Genomic DNA, 17879 nt, shown 5'->3' with positions numbered 1-17879 from the left:
CTTGTGGTTTATATATAAAAAGTGACTATACTGATATATCAGCAGTTAAGTATGAATGTAACTGTGGTGATGAAGTAGTTGCTTGGTTTGTGGATAGAGTAGATCATTATAATAAATTATTTAAAGATGTATTTAGTATAAATATTTCAATGAAAGAGGAGACTATTACTCCGTTATATAGTAGATGTTATTATTGTAATGAGAACTTGGGTGAGGACATTGTTAGAGATCATGATCATCTAAATGGTAAATTTAGAGGATATGCTCATAATAAATTTAACCTCCAAGCTAAAAACACATTTGTACCAATGTATGCATATAATTCTTCTAATTATGATAATCACCTATTTATAACTAAACTAGCAAAGAAGATGGTAGAAAAACAAAATGGACAGAGTCCCATTAGACTTAAAGTATTAACTAAAAATGATGAGAATTAAATTAGTATTGATATGGGTTATGCTAAAGCTTTAGATATGTTTAGGTTCTTCCATCCACTTAGCTTAGATGCTATGAGTAAGACATTGAGTAATGAAGAATGTATAACATTAAATAAATGTGGCTTAGAAAGACGGAAAGGTATATTCCCATATGAATGGTTTGATAGTATAGATAAACTACATGAAACAAAATTACCACCTAAGGAAGCATTCTACTCTAAGTTGAAACAAACTGGTATTACAGATAAAGAATATAAGCAAGCAAATGATTGTTGGAAAGATACTAAATGTGAGACAATAAAGGATTATATGATGTTTTATCTTAAAACAGATGTATTGTTATCAGTTGATGTATTTGAGAAATTTAGAGCTATGTGTTTAGAACACTATGAAATAGATCCATTTACACATATTCTACTCCTGGGTTAACCTGGTTGTGTGGGTTGAAATATACTAATGTTAGACTTAAGTATTATAAATAAAATACAGTTAATATTTATGATACAATGCAACATGGTATTAGAGTTGGGTTAGCTTCATTATTAGGTGATTGTCATGTAAAATGTAAAAATAAAGAAATAGATCCTGAGTATACAGGGAAAGAGAATTATCTAAAATATTTAGACTTCAACTCATTATATGCTTCTGCTATGGTTCAAGCTTTACCCAATGGTGAGATCAAAGTATGTGATCCAGGAACTGGCTTCGCAGATGAATTGGGCTACACTAGATCTAGCTCTAACACAAGTTATATTTACACCATTGATATTAAGTATAGTGATGAGTTGAAACACAAAACAAATATGTATCCATTCTTCCCTAAGAAAACAAAAGCATGTGTAGATCAATTTACAGATTTTCAAAATGTAATTAAAAAGAAGAAATATAAACCTAATGAGAAGTTAATGCTAAAATTAACAGATAAGGTAGATTATGTAATAGATGGAGAGATGTTAGATTGGTATTTGGATCATGGTTTGAAATTAGAAGATATTACAATTAAGCAAAAGTTAGAATATAGAGTTAGTTTATGATGTAGATAGGTGTATAAAATTAGTAGAAAATATTAGTTTTAAAAATGCTGTGGAATTCGATAATGAATTAGTAGCTGTACATAAAACTAGAGGTAATGTAAAATTAGATAATTTTAATTATATACTTTTTGTTAAATTAGAAAAAGCTAAGCTATATATGTATGAAGTCATATATGATTACTTTGAAAAAAACTTAGATTGTAGTTATCATTACACAGATACAGATAGTATATTTATAAACATAAATGTTCCTTTAGATAGTAATATAGAAACTGAAATGAATAAGATAAAAGATATTTTACATAAAAATGAGTTTATAATGTTTTACTTAAAACTTAGTTTTACTTAAAAATGAGTAATATGAAAGATGAAATACCTAATGATACTATTATAGAAGCTTGTTTCCTTAAAGCTAAAGCATATTGTTTTAATGCAGTTAAAGGAGAAGAAGAAAAGAAGTTAAAAGGAATAACAAAAGCTACTATTAGAAATCAAATTATTTTGGAAGATTATACTAGTGCTTTTTATGAAGGTAAAAGTAAATATGTGACTAATTATACTATTGATAGCAATAGACATCATTTAGAAACTAAGGAACAATATGAAATAGCTATTGATACATTTGATGATAAAGGTGTTAGAGACAGTAATGGTGAATTTAGGTTTTACAATTAATAATAGCAAAATTTAGTATATTTAGTCAAAAAAAATGATAGATTTTTGTTTGTGCGGAAAAATGGAAATATAGTGGAAAAAACAAAGGGAAATAGAGTAATGTGTATATGGTGACTGTATCGCGGCTCTACCAAAAGTTAGTAAATTTAGTAAAAAAAATGATAGATTTTTATTTGTGCGGAAAAATTGAAATATAGTGGAAAAAACAAAGGAAAATAGAGTAATGTGTATATGGTGACTGTATCATGGCTCTAGGGCGCGGAGGTCACCATATACACATTACTCAAGATCAGATTTCGATTTGATGATAATTTTGCTGGTTTCTACATAATGAAGAACACTGGGATACAGATTTCATTCCCCCGAAACGGACATTATTTGGATCGATCCCATTTAGAATTTCACTTGAGCTTATAGTTCTTCGTGAAACACTTGGTTTTGCTTCGACAATTTTTGAAGATGGATGATAATATATACTTCACGAAGAGAGATAAGAATGGCATCATAAAATTGCCCCTCGAATTTTGCGTTTTTCGAATAATTAGTCATTTTTGCGTCTTGAAAATTAGTCAATGCACATAAATTTCTGAGGCTTTTCAATACGGATTTGGTGTTCGTTCTATTGTACGGACAAAATCAAAATATCCCTGTTAAACGCGTGAGAACTGTGATAAAATGGAAAAGTTTGAAGAAACGACCTGAAAGGGCTGAACAGAACTAAGTTTTTTGATGACTATGCGGCATTTTTATATTAAACGTTTTTGATGGAAATTTCAAAAATAAGCATATTTTCCGCACTTTTCAGATTTTGAGAAATTCATTGAATTGTGAGTTAACCTGGATCACTTGGTGACCATTAAAGTTACGAAACCCCGGAAGGCCCCGGAATTGTTTGTGCATGAACAGAAAACAACCATATTGTTCTTGATTCGATACAGTTGAAACTCAGTTTTACTTTTCAAAACTCACAACAAACGCACGTGTCTCAAAACAAATTTTGGATCTATTCTGGATCACATACAATGACTTGTAAACTAAATCGTATCATGACATTTCAATACAACACCTAAAAAATCAGTTTGTAAAAAATATTTCTTTTAAAAAATATTTCCTTTAAAGTGCTAATTTCCCTTATACGCGAAACAGAATAGATCCCAATTTTTTTGAACTAAAAGTCACAACTCAAAGTCGCATTAGGTTGGTTGTCACTATTATGCGGCATTCTTTTGCAATACTTTACAGGCATTTTGAGGAAATAATTAGTCTGATTTCAAACTTTCATTAACCACCGCGGAAAACCACACGTTCATTGCCAATTAAACGAGCAGATCTGAAAAGCGTTATGGTGCTGGGGGAACATCGGAGGAATCACTTGTAATTGTGACCGCGTCAATGTTGTGTTTTTCAGGTTCGTCACGAAATTTACTGTCTGCTGGTATCGATTGTCGTGGTAAACCATTTAACGAAATTTTGCCGGCGTTTATAAACATTGAATCTTCACACATGAAGTTTCACTTTTCAAGACCACATAATTTTAAGTCCTTATCAGTCGCCAAGAATTCCAATCAATAATTTTTTGCTGTATTATGAGAATGCTAGGGATGATGAACAACCAACGGCCGAAATTGTCTTTCGATATAACCGGAAGACATATACATATACATATACATATACATATACATATACATACATGCATACATACATACATATATATATATATATATATATATATATATATATATATATTTATACACCAATATATATATATATATATATATATATATATATATATATATATATATATAGAAACCCATTTTGGGATATTTTGGGTTTGATTTCATTCTTGGGATTTCATATTGAGAATGAATTGAAATTGCTGAATTAATAATTAATAATAATTCTACAGAAATAACACACAGAGTTCATAACCTACATCCTGAAACGCTCTCCTAATACAGAATACCAATTGTTCATCCTGTTATGCTAGTAGTGTCCCCCATCTTTTTTCAATTTTGTTATTTCTTTCCGGACTTTTTTGCTGCCTTTTGAGGGCAAAACTTTGAAAAATCATTAGCACAATAACTTCGAATTTTCTTGTTTCGAATTTATCATTGTTTTCATAAAATTTGTCAATTACAGTGTCTATAAATTGGTCCACAACTAGAAGGGAAAATTAAGGGCTATCAATGTATACCGGATTTAACGACCCTTGTTAGTGATTTTTGGAATTTTTGACACTTCGCGTTGCTTTTTTTTACAAGTATGGTAGTTGATTTAAAGAGTTTAGAGTTTACTCAAATCCTTAAATATTTTGTCTGTTTATCTATCATACCAAATTTTTATTTGCGAAGAGATTACACATTGCAGTTCATTTTGTTATTATTCTCCTTGCGGTAAAAAAAAGTGCTTCATTAAAATCAGCGCATTTTTTCCTGCGTCTGTGGAAAAATGCTTTTATCCCTTGACATTTTTTGGTCGTTTTTTCAAGCTCTCATATACTACCGAATATGATTTACTTGCAAATTTATTTTAAGTTTACCTTATAGCCTGGTACCAAAAAAACTTCAGTCTTTGCTTTCTAGCCTCTTCTCCAAAATCAACACACATAAACAAACACATAAAATCCAGCAATACATTTTTCCATGATTTTTGACTCTGACGTTTGAATCTGTCTATGAAATGATGCTGCACCATGGCATCCTAACAGAATATGATATATGCTGAGATGTTTAAGCGATAAGGCGTTCAACAAATAACCTGCTGAATAATATATACTGGAAAATGTATATGATCAAATGTTCCCTGAAAAATAAAACCATGATAGGATACAATTAAGCGGAATCTAATGAGCCCATTCCGCCTAAATCAAAAGATATGTCAAATAATGCGTTTAATAATGCATATATATATTTTTTTAAATTTGACCACAAACTACCAAGTTGATAATTTTTACATATTTAATCTGCTCTTCGGTTGACTCGTCTAGTCTTCTGACAATTTGTTCCTTTTTTCAGCCCTTCTTGGGGCTCCTTCAAGTGATCTGAAAATGAGCTCGTCTTCAGGTGTCGTTCCAGGTGTCATTGTTCAATTGTATGCAAATATGTCTTTTTATGATCCTCGAACCTTGACGATATAGAAACAACTACAAATACATTATCAATTAAGTCTATTTTTTTAATTTCAGTTATTGAAGTACAGCCTCAAAATATTATAAAATGAAAAATAACGCAAAAATCTGAGTGCTGTTAGTGGTTACAAGGAAAATCCACAGAAACGCATGAATAAAAACGTTATCTGTCGCCTCAAGATTTTAGAACCAAAGCTCTCTTAGGTCGAATTCAATCAGTTCATGTGAAGATGGGTTCATAAATAGCTTTATTTTTGCATGAAACTCTAAGAAATGAGTGGTTGCTCTCAGCTAAAACAGTATTGATCTCTTCAAAACATCTTTCAGTCGCAATCACACGATTATTTGCGGGATCTTGCAATAATCTTAGAATGCTACGTGTCACCTTGCACGGTCTTGTAGGATTACAAAGATTTCGGCAATATTGTAAAAAAAAGTCGTCAGGTGCTCTGGAATTTTTCATTCATTCCTCTTTCAAATTTTTGAAGTATAGCCAATTTGCGCGAACGACGTGAAACGCGCCTTGGCTACTGTATAAGCATCTGTAGCTTCCGGTAAAAATACACAGATCAGGTCCAATAAGAGGGTTCTTGATTTGAACAGGGCGTGGAATTTCTATTTTAAAGTTGCTGAAACCTGTTGACATTGGTGTTGAGTGGTTAAATATTTGGCAGAGTTTAGAGCTAATCTTGAGCATGTTGACTATGTAGACAAAAATAACAAACTTGGGCGATGTAAGTTGGGGTGAAATGTAGCTTTATTTGTTATGTGAGCAAAAGAGAAACTAGCTTTGCAAAGTGATCAAGTTGTCAGAAATAGTCAAAATGAAATTCAGAGGTCATTAAACGAAAGGAACCAAGTATTATTATAGCAGAAAAGAAACGAGCGGGTTATCTTGAGAAAAGCAATGATATTTATTATTGAATTCCCCAAACCCCAAAATTGCACCGCCTAAAAAAAACATTTTGGTAAGATAAAACTGAGTATGTATTCCCCAAAAGCAGCTATAATTTTGGGGTTACTGTTTAGTGTTTCCAGGAACAATGTAATGGGTATGTGAACACAAAAAAATAGTTCACAAAAAAAGGAAACAAAGAATGTGCTTTGAAGGATTTTTTGGTCACTTTTTTGCATTTCCCCAAGAAAAAGGAAATTTTTTACCCTAACGATTACCCTCAGCATGGGGAATAGAAAACAAAGAAGAGATAAAAGTATTTCTCCCAAACGTTATTGTGTGAAAAAGCAAAGCAAATTGTATGTGAAGAAAAATATTTACAAATTAATTTGCGAATGGTTGGAGCAAAGACTTTTAAACATCAAAGACTGACACTTTTATGATGTAATTTGACAATTGCTTGGGGTCTATATACAACAACTAAACAAGCCAAGTTCCATTAAAAAAAGCAAAAAACAGGTTAAAAAGGTGGTTGAAATGACAAAGAGGAAGAAATGAAATGAAAAAGAAAAAGAACTGAAAAAACATTTGCTTTCTATTGCAAACGATTTTTTGGGTCCGAGTTCGATACTCCTTTATTAGGAAAACTATTTCAAGTATTGTTTCAGAAGTGACTTTGTATTTGCTCGAAAAAAACGGAGTTAACACAAATAATTTGTTTCGAAGAGTTTTGGTAGATAGAATCTGATCTATTGAAAAAATAAGCGTCTATAATTTCGCGACCCTCCCGCAACTCCTCATAATCTTACCTCCTCAAGTTCAAACGATCTCAAAATTTAACTGGGGTCTCCGAAAAAAAGGCTTTTTCCGGCGCCCAAAATGGTTCATTTAAGTATTGAAAGCAATTTCAAAAAAGGAGGACAAATGAATTTTTCTGCTTCTACGAAAAAAAACAGTATTTTGATTATTATTACAAAGGTGAAAATATATAGCAAAAACCACATTTAACTGTGAAAATTGGGAATTAGTGATTGTTCAATGTCAAAGTCTTGGAGCTGAAAAAATCATTACAGAAAAGTAGTAGAAAATTCTAACTTTTACTGATTTTTTCTATCAGTTTGACCATAGAAAGAATTGTTGAAAAATAGGTAAAGAGTAGCAGTTACTACCCCTAATTTCACGCAATGGCACTCATGTGATAAAGTGACGAGTATCTATAGCGAATAGAGAAAACGAATCATTACGCATGTAGTCGCTAATAATTGTTGAGCATGAAACGTAAATTTATTTGAGTCCTGAAATGAGAAAACCAGCTAAAGCAGGGAATTACGGTCATATTGAGCAAACAATTATTTAAGAACAACTGCAGCGCGTGATCAACATTTTACGAACACTATTACACTTATACGTTATTCAAAATGTTCTAAAAAGAATGACACGTTGCGTTTTACTGATAAGAAAATTGATAAGTTTGTGTATAATTATGCACCAGAAAATTGCACGGAGAGAGGCTTACGAGGCTCAGGAACAGCGGTTCATCAGTCAAAATTCATAAAAAGAACGTTTCATTAGAATAGGTGTTTTTCCGTGTGAGAATATTGCAGTTATTCAGTGAATTCTTTGTAAAATTCAGTTAGTAGAATTCAGTTAACTAGATGCAGTGATTTAGACTGCATAGTTATTCCAGAATTGTTGTCGAGAAGATAACCATTTTCTGGCCAATAACACAGCTACAAGTATGCAAAACTTATTAGAATTATTTGGTTTAGGAATCAAGTTGACTGATTTGAGGTTACTTGCGGATATAGTTGAATTAAGTGTGGACAATTAAGTAGTTTTTATAGAAAGGTCCTTTCTGATTGTTGAATTAACTAACTTATATGTCTCTGGCTATAACCTTACTTGTTGCTGGATTTACGTAAAATGATTATTCATTCACTGATCCAGAATGAAATTGTCAAGCAGCCGAGAGAGCAACATGTTTAGGGGACAACACAGTACACTCCCTACAACAAGAGGAACCATCAAAGAAATCTTTTGGAATTTTGATAGCGTTTTGGGCGCTAATGAGTCTCCAGCTAGAAAAATTCTAACTTCAAAAATACGAAATTCTCCTCTGGAGCTCCTGTGTGGGCTCTCTTGGTAAACTGAAAGTTGTTCAGCAAAAATTGAACAAGACACGAGTCTGAACAGAGTTCTGACAGAATGTCGACAAGTGCACAAAGCCGAGGACCCGAACACACTGAGGGTGTTTGAGAAGGCCCTTCAAGATCTGCAGGAAGACAGTTTTTCAGGGAATTTGTGCAGTGGAGACAAATTTTTTGAGAGCGATTATTTTGGAAGAGTATCAGTGATTTTTCTTTGGGCGAGGATTCTAACTGAGCGTACTAATGGGAGTACCCGAGTATATAGGTTGCTGGGGTTACTAAGACGGACACAAGAAGAAGAGATGAGAAGATTTTCAGCACAAATTAAAGCTCATGAGTAGCATTCAGAGTCGAATGCAGCATTTTGAGAATAGAGGCAGACTTCGGGTTGATAAAAAGTTTTCCTCCACTTTCATTTGAAGTTTCGGAGGACTGGCGTGAGTATAACTTGTATGTTTGTGGAGTGTTCATACGGATAGAAGAAGAAGTCGAAAGATATTTGCCAGAAAGGTTGTTTTGTAGGGCACTTAATTCATTGAACTCTTTGCCAAGTCATTCTTTGAATTTTGATCGAAAGTATCGTGCTTTGGTTCTTCAGGAACCATTGCACTTCTTTGACGTAAGGCTGTCCAATTACAACAAGTTTTTAGAAACATGCTTCTAAAATTTCACAACAGAAACGGAGAATTATGAGCAATTGGCTGTACATTGTGAAAGTGAACGGTTCGTTTTCAAAGTGAGCCCGTTGAGAGAAAAGAATTAACAAGCAAAGCTGTGATTCCAACATTAAATGAGGAAATTCTGTTTTTACGAGTGATAATGTCAAATCAGTTATGACCATTAGGCCAGCAAAAAGATCTTCGACTAAAGGTCGGTCTGAAGTAAAATCTTTTGATTTTGGACCAAATGCAGTACTCGAAGAGAAGTCATATGTCAGAGACGAACGACAAGCAAGCACTTTAAAGAGGATTGAAAACCGTGGATTCAAACCTTGTTGGCAGCGATTGGATTTTTGTTTTAGAAACAAAAAAAGAAGATTAAAGTTGGTCAAAACCAATGTCTGCGACGAACAGTTCAGAAGAATCATGAACCGATACATTGCACGGTGGGAATTTGTAAGAACAGGAACTTTGCAGAACTGTGAACCGATGCATGCGATGAAATTGATAACACTGAGTTGGAAAATGATGCACTTTCCAGTAACAATGATTTTAGTAATGACAACAGCTTCTTCGATAGCGACTATTAAAACAAACTTGATTCTATGGACAACAGTGTCTTCTTTCCAAACATTCGTCAGCCAAACAATAATTCTGAAGCTTTTGAGTGGACTGCCAAGTTTTTGAGCGGACTGCCTTTGAGCAAATTGACAATTGGAAAACCGTGCTCTAAAGGGCTGATAGCGTGTCTATACATCACGTCCAATCCTTGCATGCCGTAATTTGGCAAGCGGATAGATGTTGGAGGAACACCTATGCCGGAACTTAATTTTGCTCAAAAATTTATTCCTTCACAGCAGCAGAAAACAATTTTCATGGAAATTTGGTTGCTAAAAGTTCACGCTAGGGTATAACCAGCTTTGAGTCGCAGCACATGATCATTTTAGTTTGACTCGAACTTCATCCGAAGATAACTGTGAGAACTTAGATCAGAGAAGTACAGAATTGGTGTACCCTGAGTTGTGCAGGCTGTTGTTTGGAAAAGAAAGTGTCAGTTGGGAAGAAAACCAACAAACCAAATTGGGATTGTCAGTCGACCAGGGAATTGTAGCGCAAACCAAAGAATTGATCAATGAACGAGACTGAAGGCTGGCATCCCTTCAAGAATCGCAGGAGGAAAGAAGTGTTGACTAAATTGGTAAAGTTGAACTGTCTTATGTGAGAGCAAGTCAGCTAATTGGACAAGGCTGCAGTTTTTTGATTGTGAAATATTTTGCCTTACAATAAATTAGAAGTTCTCTATTGAATCAGTAAACCTGCTGCTAATATTGAAGAGCATATGCTCTAAATGACAAAAACTATAATAGCACTCTAAATGGAAAAAGATGGTCAGTTTAATTGCAATTTTTGGAATTAGATTCAGATTAGTTAGAGTTAGGGTTGTTGGTATAGGTATGTTTTGAATTTGAGCTTCCTATCAACCAACGTTTTTTGTTCAAAAGCAGTCGGCTGGCCGGTCGACTTATATAGATGATCCTGCTTATATTTTCTAGTATTTATTTAATTACTAAACAGTGCTCTCGGTTTTCCTAACTTTTTTTACTTGGAACTCTAGTTTAATGGTTCTCCCTAAAGTAGGTCCACTAATTTCCAAAAGATGTCTGTGCATAGGAGAAAGCATGCTAGTACAAAAGGATTGACGAAAATTTGGTTTTTTATTAGGGGGAACAATAGTCTAGGATTGAGGAGTTGGAAGTTTCTATTTTAAAATTGCGGAATATGAAACGAAGTAGAGATAGAAGTTTTTGTCACAAACGTTATTGTGTAAAAAAGTAATGCAAATTGTATGTGAAAAATAGGATTTACACGTTATTTTTTTTACGACTGGTCGGAGGAAAGACTTTTAAACATTAAAAACTGACAATTTTGTGGTGTAAATCAGCAAGTTTTTGGCTTCTACAAACAACAGATAAACAAGCGGGGCTCCATAACAAGACTAAGCAGAACAGAAGGGTGCTTGAAGGGACGCGCAGGAAGAATTGAAATGAAAAAGGAAAAGAATTGAAAAACGTTTGCTTTTTATCGCAAAAATTTTTTTGATTAAGCTCGGTAATCTTTTATTAGGAGATTTAGTTTGAGTAATATTTCAGAAGTGATTTTGTGTTTGCAGGAGAAATTTGGTATAGATCTGGGCAGTTAACATATAATTGTTGGAACTCTTATATTTAAATTTTGTCAGTCAGTTCAAATTTATCAGGGACAATTTGGGAAGAACAGCGAGTCTAATTGAAATCTAAGCTAGGAAACAGTAACTCAAAACTTTTTCAGTTATTCAGTGGAGAGAGTAAAAATGGCGATACAAGTAGAAAGAAAAACTAATGGAACTTCAGAAGAGCAAAACTTTTGGAAGAAGAGTAATGGGTGGAAATAACGATTTATGGGGCAGATTGATGCTTGAGACAGCAATAATTATTGCTTTGAAGTCTTCTTGAGAATAGATTGATGAGTACAATTGAGCGCAAGGTTTGTTTAGAAGAGTTTTGGTAGAGAGATATTGATCTGTTGGAAACATAAGCGTCCATAATTTTGCACCCCCCCCCCCCCCATGCACGTTTTCAGAACCCTACTTCCTCAAGTCTGAATGAACTCAAAATTTAGCTGGTGACTCTTTTGACAATTGCATTTGCATTGAGAAAAACAACGGGCTTTTTCCGGCACCCGAAATCGTTCATTTAACTATTTCAAGCAAATTCAAAAAAAAGAGTACAAATGAATTTTTTGTGCTTCTGCGAAAAAAAAACGATTTTTTGAATATTATTATCAAAATGAAAACGTCTAGCAAAAACCACATTTAAACGTGAAAAACGGGAATTAGTTATTGTTCAGTTTCAAAGTCGTGGCGCTTTAAAAATCATTACGGAAAAGTAGCAGGAGATTCTAACGTTTACTGATCAGTTTGACTATAAATCTTTTTCCTATCAGTTTGATCTAAAAAAGTTTTGTTGAAAATTAGTTAAAGAGTAACAATTACTACCCCTAATTTCAAACAACCGTTCGTTTTGGAATTCGATAGAGTTTTGGGCGCTTGTCAGTCCCCAGCTAGAAGCCTTCTAACGACAAAAAATACAAAATTCCACACAGGGATTCTGGTCAACGAAGCGCAAAAATTGAAAGATCTAAAAATTAACAAGACTAACACATAAAAAGGAACATAAAAATGCGCCAGAAAATAGTTGCCATGACAAGAGTGTTGGAGTTTGTTAAGAATAGACAGGCCAACTGTTATTCCTTTTTGTTCGATCCATTTTCACTTGTTTAACAACTAGAGATAGTGCATTCCTCTCATTACAATTTTGTTGATCAAATAGCCTAGAAGTGCCTGGCGTGATAGCCGAGAGATAAGGCGTGTGTTTCACACTCTAAAGACCTATGGTTCAGTCCTTTGACACGGTGCAGCCTTTTGTCAGGAAGAGTTCTCACTTAACCGGTGAATACACAACTTCAATAAAAAAAGAAATTTATACTGTTTTTAGTCTTTGAAGTTTGGATATTTTCTAGGAAATCATCCCTGATCCTTGTATTACCAGGAATTCATACAAATCATATATGACCTAGTACGAAAAAAAAAGAAAGTTGTTTGATCGATAGCCCGGGTTCGCGTCAGGTCGACTAGAGCCTCAGTAATCTTGGCTACATTCACAGATCTTCTAAAACTTCATTTAAACTCAAAATTTTTGGAAAGATTTTTCATTTCATCAAGATATCACTTCAAAAGTAAGGATAAGAAAGGACGAAAAAAGTGGCCATAGTAAAGAAAAAAAGAGGAATCAGGAGCGCGAAAATTACAGTCTGAAAAGTGCGAAAAAGCAAAGAAAGGACAGCTGAGAAGAGGCTCTGTAAATTGTCGAATGCTGTTCTGCAGCGATTACGCAGACACCAAATTATAATTATAATCAATGGAAAAATTTAGATTAATTTTTTGAAAACCAAAAACTTCCAGATGGGTCACAATGCAAGATCTTGCAATATAAGCGTCCTGGTCTTGCGTTTTGCAAGAAAAAACGTAGTTGCAAGAATCTAAACGTCATTAGCAAGTTCGACTGGGGTTGCTTGACATTGAAACACGTTTTCAGACATATTCAATTTTCGAATCTAATTTAGAGTTGAAAAACAAGAGATTTAATTCATCGTACAAACAAACGCAAGCTTAAAACATGATAGACTAGCGTAGAGTAAGTAAAATTAGGCTTTGAAGCCCGTCTGTTCAAATATAATTTCAACTATTTCAATCAATAGTAAATAAACTGTGAGTGAAACAACTCAATGATGTAAACAAAGAAACAAATCACCTAGTCTCAAAATATCATTCAATTCGTTATAACCAACAATGTATTCAACACTCTTACAGTAAAAGCTGAGAGAAAAGCGGACACAACGACTGGAAATCAGTTTAGGTGAGAAATTATTTTTTACAGAATCATCATCATCATCAGACGCACTGCGGGTTCAAAAATTACTGAAAATATACTATACCGCTCTAGTGCAGGTTAGTCTGGGTGTCAGCGTGAACAGAGGGTCGGTGAGACCTGATGTGCCTTTTTAGATTTGACATTATAAAACGTGTTGTCAGGAATTTATTCTATTCGACTATTGTGTTACAATACGAAAAAAGTTCATAAAAATAACGTCTTAATTTTCCAATGATCCCAAATCAGACTGGCATTCGGCTCCAAGGCTGCAAAAACTAGGAAAACTTTTTATAAATGTATCAGTCTTAATTGATACGAGATTGACGCTTATGCAAAGAATATGGAAAACAGCAGTTAATTTAGGAGCAAATTAAAAATTTATTTAGTTGAGATTGTTCTGCTAATTTTGTTACGATCGATTCAAAAAACAGTTAAATTTTTTCCCAAAAGAAGCATTAACACAATGCATTAAAAATGAACAACAAATTGTTTTGATATTATGGTGTCTGAAGTTAACTATGTTTGGGGAACCTTTAAATTTGTGTCGAATTTTGTTATTCAACTAAAACACATGAAAAGTTGGCTCATGAAAAATTGAAAATCAATAACTAATTTGGGTTCACATCAACAAGGATATTTAACTGGTTTACAGAGCGACGACCCATGTTCACTGCCAATGTAGGTAGAGAACATTATTTCACAAATTATATTTTTTGGGCTACTTCTTTTTACTATTTGTCATTTAATTATTTCTAAACAAAGTTCTAATTCATATACATGCCTTTCAGAATGTTTCTGTTGACTGTTGGGTTATGGATTTTCGCAAGCGGAATAAAAAGCATTTTTAACTAACTAGAAAAAATAATTTCTCAGAATGAGAGAATAACAAAAATCATATTTTACAGTAGAACATATAGGTTTACAGGAGATATCTGATTATTAGATCAAGATGCTGATTTGATTTTTGAGATGACCAATGGCTCAAAATATAACCATTACGGTATATATACCCATTATCAGTGCGAGAACGTCAGGATACAAAACTAACCTTAGCACCATTATTAATAGTTGGGGTCGCAAGGGTTACCCAATATGGATTGATGCTGCAAATTTTCTAGAAATAAGCCACAAATATGTCTTTTTATGATCCTCGAACCTTGACGATATAGAAACAACTACAAATACATTATCAATTAACTCTATTTTTTAATTTCAGTTATCGAAGTACAGCCTCAAAATATTATAAAATGAAAAATAACGCAAAAATCTGAGTGCTGTTAGTGGTTACAAGGAAAATCCGCAGAAACGCATGAATAAAAACGTTATCTGTCGCCTCAAGATTTTAGAACCAAAGCTCTCTTAGGTCGAATTCAACCAGTTCATGTGAAGATGGGTTCATAAATAGCTTTATTTTTGCATGAAACCTAAATCTAAGAAATGAGTTGTTGCTCTCAGCAAAAACAATATTGATCTCTTCAAAACATCTTTCAGTCGCAATCACACGATTATTTGCGGGATCTTGCAATAATCTTAGAATGCTACGTGATTTAAAGAGTTTAGAGTTTACTCAAATCCTTAAATATTTTGTCTGTTTATCTATCATACCAAATTTTTAATTGCGAAGAGATTACACATTACTGTTCATTTTGTTATTATTCTCCTTGCGGTAAAAAAAAGTGCTTCATTAAAATCAGCGCATTTTTTCCTGCGTCTGTGGAAAAATGCTTTTATCCCTTGACATTTTTTGGTCGTTTTTTCAAGCTCTCATATACTACCAAATATGTTTTACTTGCAAATTTATTTTAAGTTTACCATATAGCCTGGTACCAAAAAAACTTCAGTCTTTGTTTTCTAGCCTCTTCTCCAAAATCAACACACATAAACAAACACATAAAATCCAGCAATACTTTTTTCCATGATTTTTGACTCTGACTTTTGAATCTGTCTATGAAATGATGCTGCACCATGGCATCCTAGCAGAATATGATATATGCTGAGATGTTTAAGCGATAAGGCGTTCAACAAATAACCTGCTGAATAATATATACTGGAAAATGTATATGATCAAATGGTCCCTGAAAAATAAAACCATGATAGGATACAATTAAGCGCAATCTAATGAGCCCATTCCGCCTAAATCAAAAGATATGTCAGATAATGCGTTTAACATATATTTTTTTAAAAATTTGACCACAAACTACCTAGTTGATAATTTTTACATATTTAATCTGCTCTTCGGCTGACTCGTCTAGTCTTCTGACAATTTGTTCCTTTTTTCAGCCCTTCTTGGGGCTCCTTCAAGTGATCTGAAAATGAGCTCGTCTTCAGGTGTCGTTCCAGGTGTCATTGTTCAATTGTATGCAAATATGTCTTTTTATGATCCTCGAAACTTGACGATATAGAAACAACTACAAATACATTATCAATTAACTCTATTTTTTTAATTTCAGTTATTGAAGTACAGCCTCAAAATATTATAAAATGAAAAATAACGCAAAAATCTGAGTGCTGTTAGTGGTTACAAGGAAAATCCGCAGAAACGCATGAATAAAAACGTTATCTGTCGCCTCAAGATTTTAGAACCAAAGCTCTCTTAGGTCGAATTCAATCAGTTCATGTGAAGATGGGTTCATAAATAGCTTTATTTTTGCATGAAACCTAAATCTAAGAAATGAGTTGTTGCTCTCAGCTAAAACAATATTGATCTCTTCAAAACATCTTTCAGTCGCAATCACACGATTATTTGCGGGATCTTGCAATAATCTTAGAATGCTACGTGTCACCTTGCACGGTCTTGTAGGATTACAACGATTTCGGCAATATTGTAAAAAAAGTCGTCAGGTGCTCTGGAATTTTTCATTCATTCCTCGTTCAAAATTTTGAAGTATAGCAAATTTGCGCGAACGACGTGAAACGCGCCTTGGCTACTGTATAAGCATCTGTAGCTGCCGGTAAAAATACACAGATCAGGTCCAATAAGAGGGTTCTTGATTTGAACAGGGCGTAGAATTTCTATTTTAATGTTGCTGAAACCTGTTGACATTGGTTTTGAGTGGCTAAATAATTGGCAGAGTTTAGAGCTAATCTTGAGCATGTTGACTATGTAGACAAAAAGAACAAACTTGGGCGATGTAAGTTGGGGTGAAATGTAGCTTTATTTGTTATGTAAGCCAAAGAGAAACTAGCTTTGCAAAGTGATCAAGTTGTCAGAAATAGTCAAAATGAAATTCAGAGGTCATTAAACGAACGGAACCAAGTATTATTATAGCAGAAAAGAAACGAGCGGGCTATCTTGAGAAAAACAATGATATTTATTATTGAATTCCCCCAAACCCCAAAATTGCACCGCCTAAAAAAACATTTTGGTAAGATAAAACCGAGTATGTATTCCCCAAAAGCAGCTATAATTTTGGGGTTACTGTTTAGTGTTTCCAGGAACAATGTAATGGGTATGTGAACACAAAAAATTAGTTCACAAAAAAGGAAACAAAGAATGTGCTTTGAAGGATTTTTTGATCACTTTTTTGCATTTCCCCAAGAAAAAGGAAATTTTATTACCCTAACGATTACCCTCAGCATGGGGAATAGAAAACAAAGACGGGATAAAAGTATTTCTCCCAAACGTTATTGTGTGAAAAGCAAAGCAAATTGAATGTGAAGAAAAAGATTTACAAATTAATTTGCAAATGGTTGGAGCAAAGACTTTTAAACATCAAAGACTGAAACTTTTATGATGTAATTTGACAATTGCTTGGGGTCTATATACAACAACTAAACAAGCCGAATTCCATTAAAAAGCCGAAAAACAGGTTAAAAAGGTGGTTGAAATGACAAAGAGGAAGAAATAAAATGAAAAAGAAAAAGAACTGAAAAAACATTTGCTTTCTATTGCAAACGATTTTTTGGGTCCGAATTCGATACTCCTTTATTAGGAAAACTATTTCAAGTAGTGTTTCAGAAGTGACTTTATGTTTGCTCGAAAAAAACGGAGTTAACACAAATAATTTTTTTCGAAGAGTTTTGGTAGATAATATCTGATCTGTTGAAAAAATAAGCGTCTATAGTTTTGCGACCCTCCCGCAACTCCTCATAATCTTACCTCCTCACGTTCAAACGATCGCAAAATTTAACTGGGGTCTCCGAAAAAAACGGGCTTTTTCCGGCGCCCAAAATGGTTCATTTAATTATTGAAAGCAAATTCAAAAAAGGAGGACAAATGAATGTTTTCTGCTTCTACGAAAAAAAACAATGTTTTGATTATTATTACAAAGGTGAAAATATCTAGCAAAAACCACATATAACTGTAAAAATTGGGAATTAGTGATTGTTCAATGTCAAAGTCTTGGAGCTGAAAAAATCATTACGGAAAAGCAGTAGAAAATTCTAACTTTTACTGATTTTTTCTATCAGTTTGACCATAGAAAGAATTGTGG

The 17879-nt window shown here is 33.5% G+C and overlaps 2 protein-coding genes across 3 annotated transcripts in view; one reads left to right on the top strand and one right to left on the bottom strand.

The window, feature by feature from the left end:
- Nucleotides 1–17879, bottom strand: part of LOC142351915 (uncharacterized) — a 309019-nt gene that overhangs the window by 182073 nt on the left and 109067 nt on the right. The gene's annotated exons all lie outside the window — the stretch shown is intronic.
- LOC142351964 (GDP-mannose 4,6 dehydratase-like) overlaps nt 13374–17879 on the top strand; it is a 112745-nt gene continuing 108239 nt past the window's right edge. Inside the window, exon 1 of the mRNA XM_075404257.1 lies at nt 13374–13431. The gene's annotated coding sequence lies outside the window, so the exon portion shown is untranslated. The remainder of the gene's footprint in view (nt 13432–17879) is intronic.

This window comes from Convolutriloba macropyga, chromosome 13, assembly GCF_964194025.1.
Source record: "Convolutriloba macropyga chromosome 13, txConMacr16.3, whole genome shotgun sequence".
NCBI lineage: Eukaryota > Metazoa > Xenacoelomorpha > Acoela > Convolutidae > Convolutriloba > Convolutriloba macropyga.
This window is presented reverse-complemented; position numbering and strand designations above follow the sequence as displayed.